The sequence below is a fragment of the Rhinatrema bivittatum genome, chromosome 2 (genome assembly GCF_901001135.1).
Source record: "Rhinatrema bivittatum chromosome 2, aRhiBiv1.1, whole genome shotgun sequence".
Taxonomy (NCBI): Eukaryota; Metazoa; Chordata; class Amphibia; order Gymnophiona; family Rhinatrematidae; genus Rhinatrema; species Rhinatrema bivittatum.
In genome coordinates this window covers 435,991,952-436,014,904 of record NC_042616.1, presented here as the reverse complement: position 1 = coordinate 436,014,904, position 22,953 = coordinate 435,991,952, and the positions used below count along the sequence as shown (strand labels likewise).

Here is a 22,953-nt window from a genome sequence, read left to right as displayed (position 1 = left end):
ACCCCAGGTAATTTAAGACATTTTGGGGGTGTTCGGGAGGGTGGAAGATTTATTTTATAGGGTCGGGGTGGGTTTTAGGGTTGTTTTAGTGTGCCGGTTTTCCCGCCCTCCCCAGATTTACGATTTACACGATTTAAAAAAAAAACAAAACCGCGACGATCCGATTCCCTCCCCCCCCCAGTCAAGATCGATCATTAAGACAATCGATCACACGATTCACATCTCTATGGATTACAGCATCTTTAAAACTTTAAACTCCTGGTCGGTCATTGAGATCCTCAAATCAAGGTTTATTGGATGTTTCTGCATCAAAATTGGTTCACCATGAAGAAACTAGGAAATGGCTGGATCATTGCTGTGGAATTCCTTCCCTAGGAAGGTAAGAACAATCACAAATTTTGAAGTACTTCAGGAAACTTCTTAAGACTTACCTATTTCAGAAGGCATACAATTCAGCTGGCTAATATATTTAATACAGTACTCTTGGCCTTTTAAGACTTGTAGATTTATATTTGTATATTTTTCTCTCCTACTTTGTCTCTGATATGCTATGTAAGATTTTATTGTACCCTGATCTGAACCTTGAAAGGGTGTTTAAGAAAATGTTTAAATAAATAAATTTATGGGCTAAGTTAGCTGGATGAGTTTATTTGGCTAACTAGCTGAGCCGTACAATGGCTCAATATTTACCTCCCTGTACCTTCTACCTTGTAAGATGTTGACCGATACTTGAATACGCTGTGTGATAGGTTTTTTTTTCAGTCAGAGAAGACATATTTGTGTTGTAAATCCATGTGGGACTATGCATGAATTACCCCAGATTGTGTATTGGTTCACTTTTTGTTTGGCAGAGAGAAGTATGTTAAGATCTATTCTGTTCAAGGGTCTGTGGATAAAAGCTGTATAGGTTCCCCATCTATAAATGCCCTTTATTTTTCAGTCCTGTACTTCTCCTTTATTAAGTCCTTTCATTAGAATGCCTAGAAGCAAGTTAACTCCTGGTCAGAGACAGGTTTCATATTTTGAGCATTAACAGAAGCTCAGAAAGCAGCATACAATAAGATCATAGCATGTTACTTTCCTTACAGACAATAAAGCCTCATTTGCATATGAAATGAGCATGATGTGCTTCATTTACATAAGTAAAAGAACCCCAAATTTGCCCCTTACTAGCATGGGTAGACTGAGAGTGATCTGAGCTGCAGGGAAATTATGACTATAGATGATTATTTGAATTAACTGATAACCTGTAATATGAATTCAATAGTTACATAGAAACATAGAAATGACGGCAGAAGAAGACCAAACGGCCCATCCCGTCTGCCCAGCAAGCTTCACACTTTTTTTCTTCTCATACTTATCTGTTTCTCTTGGCTCTTAGTAACCTTTTGGTTCTATTTCCCTTCCACCCCCACCATTAATGCAGAGAGCAGTGTTGGAACTGCATCTAAATGAAATATTTAGTTTAATTAGTTAGGGGTAGTAACCGCCACAATAAGCAAGCTACACCCATGCTTATTTGTTTACCCAGACTATGTAATTCAGTCCTTGTTGATTGTTGTCTGTATATAGATCCACTTTTCTTCATTCCTCCTGCCGTTGAAGCAGAGAGCTATGCTGGATATGCGTGAAGTATCGGTCTTCCTCCCCTGCCGTTGAAGCAGAGAGCTATGCTGGATATGCGTGGTATCGGTCTTCCTCCCCTGCCGTTGAAGCAGAGAGCTATGCTGGATATGCGTGAAGTATCGGTCTTCCTCCCCTGCCGTTGAAGCAGAGAGCTATCTGGATATGCGTGAAGTATCGGTCTTCCTCCCCTGCCATTGAAGCAGAGAGCTATGCTGGATATGCGTGAAGTATCGGTCTTCCTCCCCTGCCGTTGAAGCAGAGAGCTATGCTGGATATGCGTGAAGTATCGGTCTTCCTCCCCTGCCGTTGAAGCAGAGAGCTATGCTGGATATGCGTGAAGTATCGGTCTTCCTCCCCTGCCATTGAAGCAGAGAGCTATGCTGGATATGCGTGAAGTATCGGTCTTCCTTCCCTGCCGTTGAAGCAGAGAGCTATGCTGGATATGCTTGAAGTATCGGTCTTTCTCTCATGCCACTGAAGCAGAGAGCTATGCTGGATATGCATTGAAAGTGAAGTATCAGGCTTATTTGGTTTGGGGTAGTAACCTCCATAACAAGCAAGCTACTCTCCGCTTTTTTGTGAATGCAAATCCTTTTTTCCACATTTCCTCTTGCAATTGAAGCTTAGAGCAATGTTGGAGTCGCATTAACCGTGTGTATGTTTATTGAATAAGGGTATTTTCTCCAGGTAGTAGCCGTCATTCCCGCAAGCCACCCACTCTTCATTCACGTCCTCTAGACTTTATGGATCCACAGTGTTTATCCCACACCCCTTTGAAGTCCTTCACAGTTCTTGTCTTTATCACATCCTCTGGAAGGGCATTCCAGGCATCCACCACTCTCTCCGTGAATAAATACTTCCTGATATTGGTTCTGAGTCTTCCTCCCTGGAACTTCAAATTGTGACCTCTGGTTCTGTTGATTTTTTTCTGACAGAAAAGGTTTGTCATTGTCTTTGGATCATTAAAACCTTTCAAGTATCTGAAAGTCTGTATCATATCACCTCTGCTCCTCCTTTCCTCCAGGGTGTACATATTTAGATTCTTCAATCTCTCCTCATAAGTCATTTGATGAAGACCCTCCACCTTTTTGGTCACCCTTCTCTGGACTGCCTCCATCTTGTCTCTGTCTCTTTGGAGATACGGTCTCCAGAACTGAACACAGTACTCCAGGTGAGGCCTCATTAAGGACCTGTATAAGGGGATAATCACTTCCCTTTTCTTACTCAATATTAGGGATGTGAATCAGGCTTCGGACGATTGAAAATATCGGATGATATTTTCAAAATCGTCAGAAATTGGGGGCTCCCCCAAAACGATAGGAAAACCCCACGATATTGATCGTGGGGGTTCTCTTATCGTTTTGGGGGAGGGCGGGAAAAATGGCACACAAAAATAACCCCTAAACCCACCCCGACCCTCTAAAACTAAACCCTTTGCTTCCCCCACCCTCCCGACCCCCCCAAAAACATTTTACAGGTACCTGGTGGTCCATAATGGATGGCCGGCGCCATCTTTAAAAATGGCACGGGCCATCCAGTGCTCCTACCATGTGACAGGGGCTGGCCAATGGCACGGATACCCTGTCACATGGTAAGGGCAAAGGGCCATCGGCGCCATTTTGACTAGTGGCAGCCGACGGCCCGGGAGCGGGAGGACGGCCCGGGAGCAAGAGATCACTCCCGGGACCCCCACTGGACCACCAGGTACCTGTAAAATGTTTTTGAGGGGGTCGGGAGAGTGGGGGAAGCAAAGGGTTTAGTTTTAGAGGGTCGGGGTGGGTTTTTTGTTTATCAGCTCGGGCGCAGCCGATAAACAAAACCGCGATCGGGCCCGATGCAAAAAAACCCACATGTGAATCGGAACCGGAATCCGAACCGATTCTGGTTCTGATTCGCATCTCTACTCGATATTCCTCTCTCTATGCAGCCCAGCATTCTTCTGGCTTTAGCTATCGCCTTGTCACATTGTTTCGCCGACTTCAGATCATTAGACACCATCACCCCAAGATCTCTCTCCTGCTCCGTGCACATCAGCCTTTCTCCCCCCATCGAATACAGTTCATTCGGATTTCCACTCCCCATATGCATGACTCTGCACTTCTTGGCATTGAATCTCAGCTGCCATATCTTCGACCACTCTTCCAGCTTCCTTAAATCCCGTCTCATTCTCTCCACTCCTTCCCGCGTGTCCACTCCGTTGCAGATCTTTGTGTCATCCGCAAAAAGACAAACCTTACCATGAGGTATTCAATCAATTTTATTTTAGAAGCAAAATAATTTACAAGATTTTTTTTGTTTTTTTTAGAAATCCAAATACAGTAAATATAGTTTTTGTTCTAAGTTTCTAAGCTTTACAGAACAAAGCACTGTTATGGAAAATAACCATAAACTCATGAATTATCTCCAAATCAACCTGTACTTGACAAATATGCAATGCCATACTAATTAACCCAGCTGAAAGATTAATTAAGCCAGTTTTCTCTCACCCTTAGCTGTTATACGTCACACTCCTACAGAATTCCGGACCTGTCTAACAGAATGGCATGGGGGAATCCAGCAACATACCAGCAGACAGATGACAGCTTATCTCAAGGAAAATAGAATCCAGAAGTCTCACAGATGTATTTGTGAAGTGAGTTGGCAGGAACAGGGTAAATCTTGATGTGGTTGGACAGATTTCCAGCAGAGGTAAAGTTGGCAAGTATGACAAGGCAGCTACTTCAGGGTTAATGGAGCAGGCTACTCTGAACAAGGAACATAGTCTTAAGCTTGCTAGTGCATAGGTGTGGTGAACTGCAACAATTAGAAGTTCTTTGGTTAAGAATTCTTTGAGAAAAGATCTCCTGGAAAAAGGTTACATGGGAAAAGTTCTTCAGTCTGTAGTTCAGAGTCTTTTATTTCTACTCAGAACTTCATTGCATATTCAGTTCCATTGGATCCAAAGTTGATCTTAATTGGATATCACACAGGATTGGTGTGATACTGATGATGTCTTCTGACTACAGATGTATGTGAATATTCTTACTGTTGGTAATGAGGTTCATCAGTGGATATTTCCTGAATACCTGCTTCACAGCTGGTTTCTTGGCTAGATACAAAGTTTGCACCAAGGATATTTTCAGCAGTTTGCGTGTCCAAGGTTCATTATCACATGGTGTACCGGTAGTGCAGGATCAGTGATCTCAACAGATCCTGCCCTGCTAGTGACAGTTCTGAAATAAAAAAGTCGTCAGAAAGTGGAGCATGAAATTCTATATCTAACTTGGGAGAAGTTTTGGAGAAGTGTTTACTGACCAAAGATTTTGTCTTCAGAGGGGAGTTTTGAGAAAGGAAGCTACCCAACAGATGAAGAAGTTCTAAGTAATTCAGGTTGAAGTTGAGTCAGCCTAAAGCTCCCCAGAATTAGGAAGCTGCTAAGAGGATAAAAGAGAACTGCCTTCACATCACAGCAGGTATTAGGGAGGGCCCAAAGGTTGGAAAGTTCCTGTCCCAAGAGCTGATTTGTTTGCAAGGACAGTGTATTGTTGCTGAAAGTGACTGGAATTTATTTTTGGACTTTGTTTTACTTGCCATCAGAGTCAATAAAGAAGCTTTACTTTTTGACCAACTTCCTCTGTATCCATGTGGTGATTTCTGTGCTTTTGACTGAGCCGATGAGCAGAAGACCCTCTGTGAGGAAAAACCCTAAGAGGCCGATGCAATATTTGTGTGCAGAAAGCAAGCACTGAGCAGTCTGCGCCCGCTTTCCTAATGCGCCCCCAGGTGCCCCTCCTGTGGGCACCATGGAATATTTAAATTAGGGGTCATATTATCAAGGAGGCGCTAGGGTCGCTTGTGCACCCCTATTGCCTTCTTGATAACGGGAGCCTGAGAGCGTCGGCCGTCCGCTGGTTAGGAAAACCATCACCGAATTTCTCAGCGTCGGTTTTCCTAAATGGAGCACAGCCAGGGGTTCAGGAAACAGATGCTTGTCAATTGAGCATCTGTTTCCTGCACCCAACTGCCAGTGGGTTTTTTTTTACTTTTTTTTTTTTTAAATTGGTTAATGAAATATTTTTCCTCCTACTTAATATCGCAATGATATTAAGTAGGAGGTTGCACAGAAAAGCAATTTTTTCTGCTTTTCTGTACTAGTTTTAGGAGTGCTCAGCAATTAACGCCTGCCCCGCACACTTTTTTGCATTGGGAGTGAATAGCTAATAGTCTCATTTACATGCATTTGCATGTGATGAGCGCTATTAGTTTCACTCTGCGTTGGACACATATTGTAGAGGTGCTAATCCCCTTATTGCATAAGCAGATTAGTTAGCCCTTATACAACCCGCGTCCAACTGCGGGTTATATAGTGCACTTGGCTGAGCGCACTGTATTGCATCAGCCCATAAGTATCTTGAAAGAGAGATTTATTTCCTTTGTATGGGAACCCTGGGAGGTTATGGGGCCAGTCCTTGGCTGTGAGCCTCTGTGCCCAGGATTAGATCAGCACAGGTGCTGTTAATATGTAAATGCTAATTTATCTTTTGACCCTTTTTTACATACCTACTAAGGTTTTATTGTATATTACACTGTTTTTCTTGAAATAAAAAAGGAACTAGCCTGCATGCTAACATTTAATGCTTAGTTCCCAAAGAATAGGATTAGGTGATACATTTTCCCAGTGGACAATGGTAAACAGCAGTGTCCCAGGGATTTGTATTGGGAGCAATGGTATTTAACATATTCATTAATCATCTGGAAAAAGAAGCAATAAGTAAGGTTGTCAAATTTGCTTATGACATTAAATTATTCAAAGTATTTAAAATGCAAATAGACTGGGGAATTTTAGGAGATCCTTGCAAGACTGGGGAATTAGGCAACCAAATAACATGAAATTTAATATGAACAAGTATAATGCACATGAAAATAAATCTTAATTACATATATTTATTTAAATATATATTTATAATATTTTCTGTTACACATTGGGTGCTACCACTTAGGAAAAGGACCTTGGAGTCATTGTGGACAGTACATTGAAAATTTCAGCTCAGGTTTCAGCAGCATTTATAAAAGCAAATAAAATGTTAGGAATTATTAAGAAAGGAATAGAAAATACAAGTATGATTATCAAAATGCCTCTGTATAAATCCATGGAGTAATCAACACAATGATTATTATGCACAATTCTAATTGCACCATCTAGAAAAAGATAAAGAAGAATTATAAAAGGGACAAAGAAGGGGAACAAAAATGAAAAAGTGTACTGAATTATTTTCTTATAACAAAATAATTTCTTGGTTAGACCTATTCAGCTCAGAGAAGGGACAACTGAGAGGGATATGATATAAGTTGTAAAATCATGAGTGATGTCGAACAAAGTAATTGCATTATTTACCCATTCTAAAATTACTAGAACTAAGGAAAACTAAATGAAATAAAGAGACCAATGCACTAGAAGTATTATCTCTTGGTTAACAGCTGTTTACTTGCAATTTTGCTATGAACATTAATAAGCTTTCTGGCGAATACCATTCATATCAAAATTGTATGAGGTCTTTAATATGCTTTGCCACAGCTAGTAGCGTCACACATTCCCAGCTGTGGCCACATGCAAACCTGGCCAGGGAAGCAGCAAATTATGCAGCTTGTAGTAAGGATTTAATGGAACTTTATGCCCTATTTGAGGTATAACCCTGCCCCATACAAGTGTAGCATAAAATGCCTGGTAGTCTCGTACCTCCCCACTCTAATCCCCAAGATCCTCATGGTCCATTAATTTATTTAACTTTATATTTATTAAGATTTCAAAATATTAAAAAAGTAAGTTAATCTTTTAAAAAGAAACAGTTTTCTAGTCAATATAGCACCATTTATAAAATCCATATGACACATAGAAAAAATTGAAAATATTAATATGACTTACATCCACATTAGATCACAAAATGAATGTTAGGAATGTGAGGTCATTTTAAATAATTGAGAAAAACATAACAAATGAGGCCACAAATGAGTAATACATGAAAATAAACATTTTTTTTGTATTTTTGGATGTGTAATTAAAAAAAAAAAAAAAAAAAAGGCCTCTGACAAAACCAGACCCTAGCCTGGTCCCATTGTTGAGACCTAGGTCTGATGCCAGTGCCTAGGCCAAGACTAGATCCCTTCACTAGAATCCAGGCCCAATACTGTGGCTGGGTCATATCACTGAGTTCTGTACCTAGACCCAGGCCCGATACAAGAGCCCAGCCCAAGGCCGTCCTGTCACCAAGGCCCGGCATAGCCCTAGTTCTAATAACAGGGCCTTGTCCAAGGACCAGGCCTAGACCCTGGCCTAGGCCAAGATCCAACATTTGGGCCCTGCCTGAGGACAAGTCCCAACACTGAGAAATGGACCTGGGATTGGCCGGGTCCAATCACTGATGTTCAATCCTAGGCCCCAGCCTGGAGACTGAGGATCAGGCCTTCCAAAGTTTTCTTTTTTCTGGTGAATAAAAAGGATGCCGTTTACCTGGACATGCTGCAGTGATGCCACTGTGGCTCCTACTCCAGAGGAGAGGTGGAATTTTTTGGTATGGCCATTGTAATGCATGGTCATACATCAAAATGGTGCCATCTGCTCAGGAGGAAGACAATGCATTATTTATTTATTTATTTTTAAAGAATTTCTATTCTGCCCTTTTTACATTCAGAGCAGATTACAAGGAGACATTCATAAAATTCATGAATAACAATAACATAGATAAAAGAAATTAAAAACAATTCTAAATAAATGTGTTTTTAACACCTTTATAAAAGTTTTGGAGTTTTCATAGGTTCTTAAATCCTTTGGCAATGTGTTACAAAACATAGGGCCAGCAGCAGAGAGTACTCTCTCATGTGTTTCGTCGAGGTGGATCAGTTTAGGAGATGGAATATCGAGGAGATATTGGTTTGCTGAACGTAAAGATCTGGATGGAGAATAAAGTTTCATAGGGGCATTTGTCCAGGGAGTAGGTAGATTGAATATTAAAAAATGAATGATTAGACTAAGTTTATATTGGATCCTATATGAAATAGGTAGGCAATGTAATTGTTTAAGAATGGGTGTGATGTGTTCTCAGCTATATATATTTGTTAGTAAACGGGCAGCTGTGTTTTGGATAATTTGTAATGGTCGAATTATTTATTTGAGAACACCAATAAGCAGTAAATTACAATAATCCATTCCTGAGAACAGAACCGTTTGTAAAATGGTCATAAAGTCCTTGGGTTCTAAAAATGGTTTTACATGTCGGAGTAATTGTAATTTGTGGTGTGAAATTTGAGTTAAGTTTTTTTTTATGTGAGCTTGCATGTTTAATGATTGATCAATTTGAATTGCCAGATTACAGACTACTTTGGAAAGTTTATTGATTGGTTATTTATTAATGCTTCGGATAGAGTCGAGTCAGATGGGAATCTTGACAAATGAATTATTTCTGTTTTTTGAAGATTGCGTGCCAGTTTATTATTTGATAACAATTTTGTATTGTTAATATTACATGAGATAAAAAATTTCAATTTCAGACCAGGTTGAATTAATCAGAAAGAAAAACTGTATATTGTCAGCATTTAATCTATAATGGACATTGAGACTTGCTAGAATATGACAGAGGGGGGTTAAGTATATATTGAAGAGTACCAATGATAAGGCGGACCTTGAGGAACACCAGATGTAGTACATTTCCAAGAAGACTCATGAAAGTCGACTTTCACTTGTAAGATATGGTTTGAGAGGAATGATGAAAACCAGTTTCCCTCGTTCACTTCAATGGAAAATGATAAAACTAATGAAACAAACAAAAGAAATGTGTTTTTTCATTTGTGATGAATCTAAAAAATAAGGGTGATTTACCAAATGAATTAGTGATCCTTTTTGTCTCAAGAAAAATATAAGCTGTTTAGGAGCAAAAAAAAATAATTAACATGTAACAATACTTTTGCAAAAATATTTTTGGAAAAACTTAGCCCAATGAGATTGTCTTCTGGCAAATAAGAAAAAGCTTGTTTTGTGTTTACATTGTTCTAGCTAAATCTGGAAAAAATCCAGATCCTCTATCCCATATACAATGTGCATGCATTACAAAAATAAAAGCACATTGCTACATTTATATCCTGCTCAAAGGAAAATGAGACCAGCAGCCTTGCGCTAGTATGTTCTTCCTGCAGCAATCTCACCAACATAGCTGTTAAGTCCAAACTATCCATAGTTATTTGGATCTTACCTTCTGTACAACCTGTTACTAGAGAAGTGCATTAATTTTGAATGACAGGTCAAAATGAAATGAATGAGGCCACTTTCAGTTTGTACGAATGATATGAATTGAAACAGCCTCAGATGAAAATATCTAAAAACTTTTGGATATTTTCATATTTTCATATTGATGAGTTAAAAATAAATAGTTGGCAGATGCTTAGCCCTAAGTCAGATGATGGGCACAGCCAAGGCTGGATCCCAGTTACCGAGTACCAGGCCTAGATCTGAGCCTGAGACTAGAGCCCTGCCCGAGGCAGAAACATGGTCACCATGGCCAAGGCAAAGGCAAGGCCAGAGTCTGAAGCCAGGGCCCAGCCAAGGGAAGATCTTATCAATGGAAATTAGGCTTATTTCTAAGCCCAGGCCCAGTCACTGGGGTTCGAGCCTAGGCTTAGGCCTAGGCCCAATGTGGAGCTAGGTCTTGTCGATGGTGCCAGGCTGGAGGCCTACTCAGACACCCAGGAGCAAGAGTTCTAGTGTCTCCTTTGTTCTTCAATTTTCTCAAAATTATGTCCTCAGCCTGGATGAACAACAGAGTAACTTCACTGTGGCATCTTCCTCCAGAAAGGATAGCATCATCTGCAGCAGGTCCTCTGGGGAGAGGACATCAATTTCTGTTGAAAGAAGAAACTAGACATCGGGGTTAGACACAGCTGCTGTTGATGGGACCCAGTCTTGGCCAAGCCATGGTATTTGGCCTGGGCCTACACCTAATGACTGGATCTAGATCTTGGCAATGTGATCTGGTCTCAAGCCTAGGCATGGTTCTTGGCTATGGGGCCCTGTGTCAGTTGGGCTCCAGTGTTGGACCTGGTCTGAGGTCTCAGGATAGACCTGGGCCTCAGTGACCAGAATATAACCTCGGGCTGGCTTTGCATTGTCCATAGACCTAGACCCTGGTCTGGATTTCAGGAGAATCTGCCCTCAGCAAGGCCCAAGCATCATACCTGGACTTGAGCCTTGGGCTTGGGCTTGGGCCTTGGCTACCTAGAACTGGCTTTGGGCCATTCAACTGTATCAGGCCTAGGCCTAGGTTTGGCTGATCCTTGGTGATGGGATCCGGCCTCAGCTGGCCCCAGGATTGAAGCAAGCCTATGGTTGGGTCTCGGAGACAGGGCCCCGGTATTGGCCTAGGCCAAGGCACAAGCCTGGGCCTTGGTAATGAGACCTGGCATTGGCTGGACCCCAATATTGAACATGATTCTAAACCTTGGGCCTACACTTGTGCGTCAGTTTATGGGACCCTAGTCCTAGGACCATTCTCAGGCTTTGGTGATGGAACCCAGCCTCAGCCATTCCCCAAAATCAGTCCTAGGCCTAAGCCTGGGCATCAGCGACTGAAACTGGCCTCAGGTTAGGCCCTGGTGTTAGGCCAACTCCTAGACCCAGGCCTGAGTTTTGGCAATGGAACCCAGCCTCAGACCCAGCTATTTCCCACTGAGTTCAAAAAAACAAATGAAACAGAAAAATATGTTTTTTTTTTGTTTCAAATGAGCTTAATGAATGACTGTGACCTTACAAAATAAATTAAGAAACTGAAACAAATTTTAGACCCTGCATATCCCTACTATCTATCTTCTACTGCATCATAAAAGGTAGAGAGGATTCAGAAGGATATGCCTGCACCTTAACCTTCCTCTTAGCACCCTGAGATCAAGGAAAAAAATATTTGACCGGCAATGGAGAGACACAACATATGCAGCTGATCAAACCACCATCTTGGCTCCTCTCTGTTAATGTTAAACTAATATCCCTTTAGTAGCCTAGTCTCATTTCCAGCCTGCCCCTTAACTCACAAAAGAAAATCATTAGTTGTTAATCCCCTATTCCCAGTAAACCCCCCAAAAAAACTTCTCTCATCTAAGGAATGGTCTTCTGGGGCCATGAGTGATTCCCACCTGCTCCTGTGCTTTCAGTGGCTGTTCCAAAATGGTGCCAGCTGTTCATTTGAGCTACTTTCACAGAGAAGATAACTATTTCCCTATTCCTTAGCCCTCCCATTTCTAGGCTGTTTCATGGGTTCATAGATGTGGCAGCATTCTGATCAAGGAGACTTGCCTTATAACTTATTACCACAGGTTATGATAAAAAGAAGGATTTATTTTTATTTATTTATTTATTTATTTATTTATTTAACAACTTTTAATATACCGACGTTCGTATGGCACATCACGCCGGTTTACAAGTAACTCAATTAAAGGAGGAAATTACAATGAACAGGGGGCAGGGGATGGGAGCAGACCAGAAAAAAAAGGAGGGGGGTAAGGGAGACAGGAGAAGAGAGAGAAAGATAGGTAGCGTGAAAGAGAGTAAGGAACAACCGTCAAAAATAAGAAATAGGAGGAACTTATTTACAGAAGGGACTATTTACAGCAGTTACAACTAGCAATAGATTAATTACATCGGATACAATGAGCAATTTTGTAAAATAGCAGAACGAGGGCGGGCAAAGGAAAGGCGATGAGGAGGTGCCTTAGAAGGGCAGGCAGGGTGTGAGGGATTAAGGCTGGGGGCTGTAAGTGAGGAACTAGGGTAGGAGTGACTAGGTTTGATTGGTTTCCGGATAGGCCTTTCTGAAAAGCCACGTTTTTATGCCTTTTTTGAAGGTGGCCAGGCAGGGTTCAAGGCGGAGAAAGGTGGGGAGAGTGCTCCAGAGTGAAGGGCCTGCTATGGTAAAGGCCCTTTCTCTCGTGGAGGTGAGATGAGCAATTTGATGCTTGATTTTGCTGAGATAGTTTGACTATGCTGAGATAGCTTCCTCCTTCCAATTCCAGATGTTTCTGATATTAGAGGAGCTGTTCTACACATCCATAAAGTGATTATAAAGTCTATTGTAGAGAATCTGCACAATTGTCAAAGGAATCTAGGTGCATAACCATAGAGTTAGGTGTCTAGATCCCAGGATTTAAAATTATCACCAGGCAGAGCAGCTCAATAAAAGAACATAAGAACATGAGAACATGCCATACTGGGTCAGACCAAGGCTCCATCAAGCCTAGCATCCTATCTCCAACAGTGGCCAATCCAGGCCATAAGTACCTAGCAAGTACGCAAAAACAATGGATGATTTTAATGAATAGGTTATAAATGTTTACTATCCGTGTAGTTTCATTACATGGCTATATTTATTTAGTCACTTTTAAAGTAGGTGTTCCCTGGACTTTGCCCTTATGCAGTTTATGGAAGTTTATATACATGTGGCCGAATTTTAAGAAGCCCGTATGCGCAAATACCGAGGGTTACTTGTGTGGCCGGGCCTTGTGCGTGCCGAGCGCATTTTTTAAAGGGCCCAGCCATGCTTGTAACCCCTGATACATACAGAAGTGCCGGGCCTAAAGAACCAGGTGGGCCAGAGGGCAAAGTTTGGGCAGGCTGAGACAGCGCCATTTCATGCTGTCCCGGGGAAGCACGCACCGGCAGACGGCCGGTGTGCGGAGTCTACTTCTGCTCTAAAGGAGCAGTAAGGTAAATAATAAAAAAAATCTAATAGTGAGGTAGGAGGGAGGGGTCAGGGAGGAGAAGGGAAAAGGTAGGAAGGTTAGGTAGGGGTATAGGGAAGTTCCCTTCCAGTCCATTCCTTAATTGGAGCGGACTTGGAGGGAACTGGGGAAGGGCTACTCGTATCACCGTACCTTGCTTTTTAAAATTCACCCCTCTGTGTGCACCAGTCCAATCCTGCCCACAAATGTGCGCGTGGATTTTAAAATCTGGCACACATATGCATGCGGTAATTGTATTTTATAACGTGCATGTTATAAAATAGCCGCGTCCATGTGCGTACCCGGGAATCGTGTCGCTAAACAATTACCTGCATACATTTCCGAAGATGAAAATTGCCTTTCCCTCAGTGGCAAGATGTTTAGTGGACATATTTTTCACTGTAGCAAAAATGGGCAATATGGGGGAAGGTAAAGTAGAAATGTGGATTTCACCTTGAAATCCTTCTGCATGTTTTATGATACATGCATGGCCAATTTAATCCTAAATGGTAAAACTCGGATTTTATATTAAAGATGCTGTGGAAAAGTATATTCAATTATATGTAAAGTCTCTCCCAATCTGGTCCTGGGCCCAGAGACTCACAGACAAAAGTAGGCCCCTGAGCTCCCAGAGTTCCCATACCAAGGAGGGGAAAAGATTTAACTTTTCCAGGCCTTTCGGAATTTTCATAACTGGGGCTCATCTGCTCATCAGACCACTCCAGGCACAAAAATGCCACATTGCACCAAAAATATTTTTCAAAAATAAAAAGTTCCTTGCAGGCACTGAAGGCAGGTAAAGCAAAGTCCAAAAGCAAAAAAATGAAAATAAAAATACAAATTTCAGTCTCTCTCAGTAGCAGAAGGCTGCGCCTTCTGGCAGGCAAATTCTCTTTTGGGAGTGGACCCTTCTCTCTTAACCCTCCCAGATGTCTGTGTCAGAATGCAGCTCTCCTCTCTTGCATTTCTCTCCTTTCTGCATTCAGATGAGCATTCCTTTTCAGTCAGCAACTCAGTGGGACTTTCCTCTGGCAGACAGTTTTTCTTTGAACTCCTCAAAGGAAAATCTTTTCACATCACTCTGTCTCTGAAGCAATCCCTTGAACCTTCAGACACTTCAGACTTTTCTGGAACTCTGTCATAGAACCCTCGAAAAACCTAAGACTCTTCTTCCATTCTTGAAAATCTGGGAACCCCCTTCTTTTGCCCAGCCTGTTGCGCTGGAGGTGGACCCTTGGCCTGGTACAGGATTAGTACGGCCCTCTGGTCAGACCCAGAGAGCGCCTGCCACCAGGAGGCGGAGTACAGGAGGAGACGGAGGCTAGCTGGAGCTTCACCAATAGCAACCCGGGGTTCCCTCAGGTTGAGCCCTTGGTTACCCGGGCCACCTGGTCTTAGGTGGGCCTCACAGGGTCTCCTAGAGAGGAAGTGCAGGGGACTACCCACCACAAACAAGGGTGTGCAATCGATGTCCAAGCAAAAATGTCCAGAGGTCGCAGGAGGCCAGAATAAAGTATCCAAGTGGATAGTGAGGATCAAGGCCAGAGTATCAGTCCAGAATGGTCAGCTGAAGCAGGGTCAGTACCTGTAGTCAATCCAGGAGTAGTCAGGTCAGGCAGAGATCAAGTTCCAGGCAGCGGTCAGATGTGGTCGGTGGACAGGCAGAGGTTGGTTCCAGGAAGCGGTCAGATGTGGTCGGTGAACAGGCAGTGGTCAGATCCAGGCAGCAGTCAGACGAGGTCAGGAGCAAGCAAAGGTCAGTACCGTGAGATCAGTCTGAAGGGTACTACCAGGAATGGTGAGACGAAGGAATAGGAGATGCTGGAACAGGCAAACTAGAGACACCAGAGTATACAACCTGATTGCCAAGGCACTTTGCTAGTGGCTGAGCCCTGCTATATATATATATATATATACAGGGCTCAAGTGACATCAGAATCGGGCGCTGCCCGTGAGTTTCCCACACTTGGCCCCTTAAAGAAGGAAGAGCTCCATGCGCAAGTGCTAGGGGGCGGGGCCGACGCAGAGGAGGATGCCGAGCCCCGGCGCGAGAAGCACTGTGACGTAGAAGGCCCCGATGGGCCTGAGAATGCTCGTGGATGCCACGGGTGAGCCGTGCTGGGATTGGGAGAGCTTGTAGACGGGCGCACCAGGTGAGCAGGCCTGGTCGTGGCATCAGTGCAGCTGGGAAGCATAACACAGCCACCTTCCCAGGACAAGGAAAGTCAGAATACATTTGCTCCTGACCCGACTCCCCAGCCACTTCTCAAAGCAGGAAATCTTCAGCTTCTTACACTCCTCCATTGGGTGCAAGGCCAAGAACTTGCTTGAACTTACCCTGTGGGGGGACCATGCTCCACTTGTACTCCTCCGTGAAGAGGCTACAGACTGATTCCTCCAGAATTCTGGGCCTTTCCACTTAAGAGGCAAAAAAAAAAAAAATCCTTGACCACTCTCTGCAAGATGAGGCACTGTTGACTCTATTTAAGGAATTTGTTTCCAACTTGGGCACAGTAGTGTCCTCAAACATATGGCACCTCCTACTGGGGAATATCAAAACTCCTAAAACACTCCCTTACTCACTGGCTTCACTATCAGGGACAGGGTCTGTTGAGACCAATGATCCTAAACTACTGGCTCACCAGGTCTGTTGAGGTCACTGTGGTCATTACAGTAAACAGTTAAGGATAACTCCATTAGTATAGGGAAAGTTTGAGGTCCCTTTACATATGCAAATTTCAACAATTTAACTAAGAGAAATTAACCCATGTTTTATGTTATTCAGAAGTTCATATTATATCGTACTTGTTTCATACATATAAAAAAAATTAAACTTCAATTTTCCAGGGTCAAACACAGATAAAATCAATTTGGCAATATATATTGAGATGAGCTAGGATTCCTTTTGCCACAAAATGTACCTTCTGAGTCAGAGGATTATATCTGATATTTGTAAAGAACTCTATTCACACAAGGATAAAGGTGCTCAAAAAATAAAGTCAGAGGAAAATAGCTTAATGGTGAGTAGCAGAGAAGGAACAGTATATCAACAGGATAGGTGACATATTTGAAAGACTAAAAGACACAGGCTGTTCTATAACTTCAGATCTAGTAACCCAGAAGGATTTGAGGAGTCTAGCAACTAACATGCTATCTACCAGTGAAAAGCCGCAGGAGGCAGCAAGTGAAGCTAGTGGGACTAAGAACACCCCACAGAAAAAGCAAATAGAGAGCAAAGCATACATTTCTGCCCTTTTCCCTCTTGATTTATGGAGAAATAATATGGAGAAATATAATATGAATCAAGTATGACATCAAACAAATTCAGAACATTAAAATTGAACATAAGTCACAGTGTTGTCGAACTAGTTCCAATAGACAATTGTTCCAATTTTATTAAAAAGTAAAAATAAATAAATAAATATATAAGTACGTTACTATAGTTAATTATTAAAAGATTTTTATTAAAATTCACAAAATCACAATTAGAGATTATAAGACCGATGATTGGACCAATTGGCCACTAGAAGTTTCTGTTAATTCAGATCTCTTGCCAATACTGAGGTCTTATCTCTACATTAACATTCTTGTTTTAATAATACATTAAATCACTGTTTTCTTGCAGCCTATTTTGATTCACATAGCTAGTTATTTTTCTTGCTTTGATTGTATACTAGTTATATCCCTTATATTTTGTTGGCAATATTTTAACAATCAACAGAAGATAACAGTGTTTACTTTCTTACAATGACAACAAGAGCTAACAGCCTACCTTTTTTCCTCCATTGTTTTTCTAAACGTTTCCTTTCATTCTGAGAAAGAGCTTCAGAATCAGAATCTCTTTACCTGAAATCCAACAGACAAATGACTAAACAAAATGGTGATTGCTCAAAGTTATATTTTGCTTTGAATTTCAGACGAACAAATCAGGAAATGCTGGGGTAGGTTAGCTGAAAAAGTGCTTTTCTTTTACTTCCTTCTTTGTCCCTTTCCATCCTAGCTCCACTCTGTCTGACTTGCAAAGAATAAAAGTTTAGTTTTTCTTGTCGCCTAGACTATAATAGATCTGAAAAAGAATAAACCAAACATTTGGGGGAATTTTTGAGGGTATAGTTCATTTGTTTCAGAAACAACAAACCAAACTGAAAATGAGCTCATTTGTTGCATTTTACACATATTTCAAATGAATGCATATTCCTAGGAAGTAGGTGGCCCAATTTTACCTTTGTGGAATATTTTTGTATGGGAGTAGGACCCTTCTGGCCATAATTGTTTTCTGTACATATGTAATAACGTTTAAAAATGGTGCAAAAATATATCTTTGAACATCAGAATATATTGATTTCTGTAAGACATATTAATTAATAATGCAGAATTTACATTTTCAGGCTGGGAAAAACATGAGAATGGCATCAATAAGAACAGCATAAAATCAATTTCTATACCATTTAATTTATACAGTTGGCCAGATATTAACCACTGGAGAAGTTGAAGGGTTTATGCTTTATCTCATATTTTCAATTCTTCCAATTATGGAGCTCTGTCTTTGATCAAACAAGTTATAAGTTTAATAAAATAAATATATGTATATTAGTGGACAAGTAAAGGAAAGGGAAAGAAGTTCCTCTCTTCCAAAACTAAGAAGCACCTAATAAAAAAAAAAAAAGAGAGAGAAAAAGAAAGAAAGAAAGAAAGAAAAGTACATGTGGTCAGAAAAATACTGAGATTCCAAAACAACTTTCACAATTTGCAAAAATAGCATAAGAAAATTCATTTTAATGCAGAATACCAACATTCACCTCGGATTAGTATATAGAAAAAATAATATATACATGCCGAAAGGCTCTGGTAAAAGCATATTAAATGCAGTTTTACCTTGGCTGGTAATGCAAGTATGTTACTGATGGTGATAAAGCAAGAATTTCACCATCAGCAGCAATGTACAACCAATCTCCCCCATGACCAAAATGCTCACTGTGCCTCCCCCCCCCCCCCCCCCCCCCCCCTCCAATGCCTGGTCTAGAAGAGGCTCCATTTTGTGATGTCTATCTTCCCCTCGAGGATTTCTACAGCTGAAGGGCATTATGCCCCAATATGGTTCTCCACCGAGCCCCAGGGCCCATAAGTGAAGTCAAGAAGGAACTCTGAGCTCTGGGATTCCACCCTCCCCTCCTGATCTCCCTACCTTATCCAACATGGTGTACAGGTGTGGGAAACTGGGGCCATCCTCACTCACACATCCCCAGCTTATGCCAGAATTATTAAGTGTTGGCTGACCTGACCCTCTCCTTTGCACTGCAGTATACTGGGCAAAGAAGAGTCAGGTCTCCCAGAGCCCTTCACACTTCAGCTTGAGTGGTGCAGAATGAATGGGTTTGCTTCTGCCACCTTCCAATCCCACACCTGGACACCATTTCTGAAGAAGTAGACGGTGATATGAATCTTTGCTCCTCGCAGCCTCTTCTTGGGCATACACAAAGGATGTATTGCCATTAACATTCATTAGGAGTTAAAATAGGTGTTTGATGTGTGTTAAGGTGTTAAAGTTGAGTTAATAAGCTTCAAAGTGAGCCATTAACCTATGTAAAAAAACAAAACAGTTTACCTGGATGACTTGACTGGAAATCCATAATGGAGATGTCCTCCGTGCCATATTTAAAGGTGGGATTGAATAATAACTTGCATAAATGGGATTTTCTTATCTATCCATGCTGTTTTCTAGCAAACGTCTGCCTACAGGAAAAGCAGGTGTAAATAAATTCCACATGTCCTTTGTAGCTATAGGCAATTTCCAAAAGGAAAAATACCCACTTGCTTTCCCTTTAAAACAATGATGTACAAGGTCAATGAGTATATAACACTGGTGAACTTTCTACTGAGGCACACTATTTGAAAACTGTCTCCACAACAAACAACAGGCAAAACTCAAGTTTTTCTGTTGAAGCACAGTTCTCCATTTCCAAATTCCTCCCTATGTTGAATGGATCAATTGGATCCTCATGATAGAAATATAAACATCCATACATCAAGCTTCTTCTACACATTCCAAAGCACACTCTTATAGAATTCCAATATTGCAGGCTCAACCTTCAGCTAGAAATGCATCCAAAAATGTCATCAGATTCAAAAGAACATTGTCATCATATTCTAAGTAAAGCCAAGACTGCAAGCAATGGCTAAGCACTCATGCAGCTGAATTTCTTAAAACCTAACAAATCAAAATGATGAATGAATGAATACATTAATAAACAAACCAACTTAAAAATTCCATTTGAAAACCCCATACAGGTGTTTACAGACCCTGTCTAGGGCAGAGGAAATGAAAGAAAATGTGTTTAGCCCTGTAGGATCCCATCAATATAATCTAGAAAACTCAAGGATCCAGCATATGTCCAGAAACATAGGAAACTGTTTAAAAACAGGACTGAAGTTAGTCTGGAAAAAAAGGGCATATCCAATTTATTATTCAGTCCATCAGAAACAAAATTTGCAATATTAACATACAAAGTTTTTCTATGGAACAGTAGGGTATCTTTCCTAATTTCCATATTCTCGGTTTGGATATGCAGTAGACCTTGGAATCTGATGCAAATCCTTGCCTCATTTCTTGGAAGTGATCAGTTAGTAAGACTGATTTAGTACAAGACCTAATAACACTTATGTTCAATTATCTGACTTTTAAATTCATTGTGGACTTACCCACAAATATAAGGTTACATGGACAGTTCAGCAGGTACCCCATGTATGCCTTACCATGAGGTATGTAGTCCCTGATTGTGTATTTTTTCTTAGTCCATGAATGAGAGAATTATTTTCCTACAAACAGGTTATTATAGTAGTTCCTCCTCCAGGACATGCAGATACCTTGCTTAAAACCAGGGGCAGCAGAATGCCTTTCTGATTGGGGGGAGGGGAGGTGTAACCAAGCTCCACAGCCAACCTTGCCTCAAGCTCCGCTTATGCTCACACTGGAATTGTTTTTACTTTATATGTACAATTCATATCATTCTATCTTACATATATTCTTTGCATAAATCATAGAGTATAATTTTTTTCATTCCCAGCCAAATTAAATGCTTGATGCTAGAAAACCAGATAAGTAAAGAAGAAAATGACAACAGCAGCATCACTAATAGAAATCTTGTGCTCCTGCCATGTGACAGGAGCTGACCAATGGCACCGGTAGGTCCTGTGACAAAGGCTATCGGCGCCATGATGAAACCGGCACTGAGGGTGTGAGAGTGCAGGGGATGGCTCCCGGACTCCCTGCTGGACCACCAGGGAGTTTTGGTTAGTCTTGGGGGGCTCAGGAGGGTGGAGGGTTGTATTTAATTTTAATTTTAGCTGGGACACGAATAGAAATCGCCGTATTAACGCATCAAGGCACCATACAGCCGAATGCAACGTATCTGCTCCCCGACGAATCCGAATCACGAATGCAAAGTATGGCGTCCCTCTGCACATCCCTATGTTGTATTATGTATGGAAAGAGAGAAGGTCTTCAAGTACTAAGAGATGTCATCAAAGACCAAGAAAGTGTGGCCTAAAGATACAGAAACAGTTCTATTTGTTTGGGCACCACTCACCTGATTAAAAAGATCTTCCAAGCTCACCTCAATATGTTGCCTGTATATAGAACACCTTAACAAGCTTCAGAAAGAGGCTGTTTGGCACAATGCAAGTATTAAGAAGCGTGTTGGGGGCAAATTACAGAGATTGGGATTAAACCGCTGAAGTGAGATGTACTCAATGTACAAAGTTGCCTGTAATGTATAAATTTGCCTGTCTATTTTTCTAGCTATGTATAAGTGTTTCTGTATGCAGTTAATATACCCAATTCCCTTGCTATAATTATTACCCTAACTTATACTTCTTTGTAATAAGTTGTTGTATCTGTAAACCGGAGTGAAGGAATGCTCCAAACCTTGGTATATAAAAACAAATAAATAAATAAAATCCAACATACTGTACCCTGAGTTGAGAGAGGTTCTTTCTTACCATTGTATTTGCAAGACAAACAATATAAATCCTGTACATCTAGTTCTGTAAACATATATGCTGTGATCACAGACCATCCCCCCCCCCCAAACACCAAGACTCCACATGTAACAACTCTTTCTATGATTAGGCAGCACTGCAAATATTACACTGGTTCTACATCACAAATACACTTGCTGTTGTGCAAATAAAATGAACAAGACTGTTACAGATCCCAACACAGAAACTACATGCTATCCTTAGTCACACATGCAAAATGACCCTCCACAAAAACAAAATAAGTGATCACTCTCACAATCCCTTCACTGATGTCCTTCACACCCACCTCCTCACAATCCCCTCACTCACTTCTTTCAAACCCATTCCCATAATCCATTCCCACCTCTCACAATCCCATCACTTATCTCCCTCACTCACCTTCACTCCCTCTGAGAGGAAAACCTCATTGGTGACAGGTAGGAGGGCACATTATTTCTTTCCCATGCCACCCCTCAGTAATGCTGCTGCTATCCCTTCCGTGCTCTGAAAGAGGAGACCGCTTCTTCTTCCTTGGCTATTGGCACCTGACAAAATCATTCAGGCACCAGCAGCCGAGGAGAAGAAAGTGGCTTTAGACTTTCAAGGCTGCGATCCTCCCCCTCTTTCAGAGCATGGAGGGTGAGTGAGGGGATTGGGACAGGACCAGGGATAGCTGTAACGGTGGCAGTGGAAGCTGGGGGACCCCCTCCCCTCTCGACACCTCTGCTTATAACAACCGATACATGTTATGGTAATACAACATTTCTTTGTTTGAAAACATATATTTTCCTTTTTTTCATGTAGCAGAAGGAGTTTTTCCTGCCTCCACTGTCTACAAATGCCCAGGAGAGAGTCCAGTTCATTCATCCCAGGCTGCTATCATGAAGAGAAAAATTAAATGTGTGACAGTGGCCTATGTGAATCCGAGGCATCATGACCTTTCATTTTGTGCCTGGCAGGCATCTCTGCCCCCTTATATTTATGCTCCATCAGCACTCATTGTGCCAGTCATCTGGCAATTACATTTTAATGGGCTAGAAGCAAAACTGAGGCTTAATTTGCAGTTGACAATAAGATGTAGGAGGAAATATTGAGATGAACATCATGTTTCCTGATTCAAGGCTTATTTTGGAATAGTTCTGCTTGAAAATAATGAACACAAAATATGTCATAAGGTCAGTTCTGTGAAATAGATTATTCTTACTAACGAGACACAAGGGATCTGGAAAATGTAACACATCTATTGTTCTGTATGTACCCAAAAGAAATAACAGAATAAATATATCAGAATAAGAAACAGCTGTTGATAGAATATCACTGTGAGGACAAGGATACAAAACATCTTAAACCAAACCAAAACAAATCTTCAATTCTCATATTGTTAGCAACATCTCTTCACTTTGGACTCTATTTTGAAAATTCCGAAGTATGTGAACAATTTTGCGTAAATCCTAAATTTCTCAGCCTGATGTAGCAACAAGTTGTGCTGGCCTGTACACAGTTTTACCCATGAATGTGTATGTTCATGCTTTTGTGCGCAAACTTTAATACTGATGCAGCTAGGAAGTTTGCTTGCAG

General features: G+C 41.3%; 1 long non-coding RNA gene across 1 annotated transcript; it reads right to left on the bottom strand.

Annotated features, from left to right (window-relative positions):
- Positions 1-230: 230 nt before the first annotated feature.
- LOC115086160 lies at positions 231-21,896 on the bottom strand. Its single transcript, XR_003855116.1, has 4 exons — positions 21,775-21,896; positions 18,965-19,092; positions 17,132-17,205; positions 231-371 (listed from the first exon to the last, which is right to left on the bottom strand). It is a non-coding gene; the product is annotated as an uncharacterized LOC115086160 (long non-coding RNA).
- Positions 21,897-22,953: the final 1,057 nt, after the last annotated feature.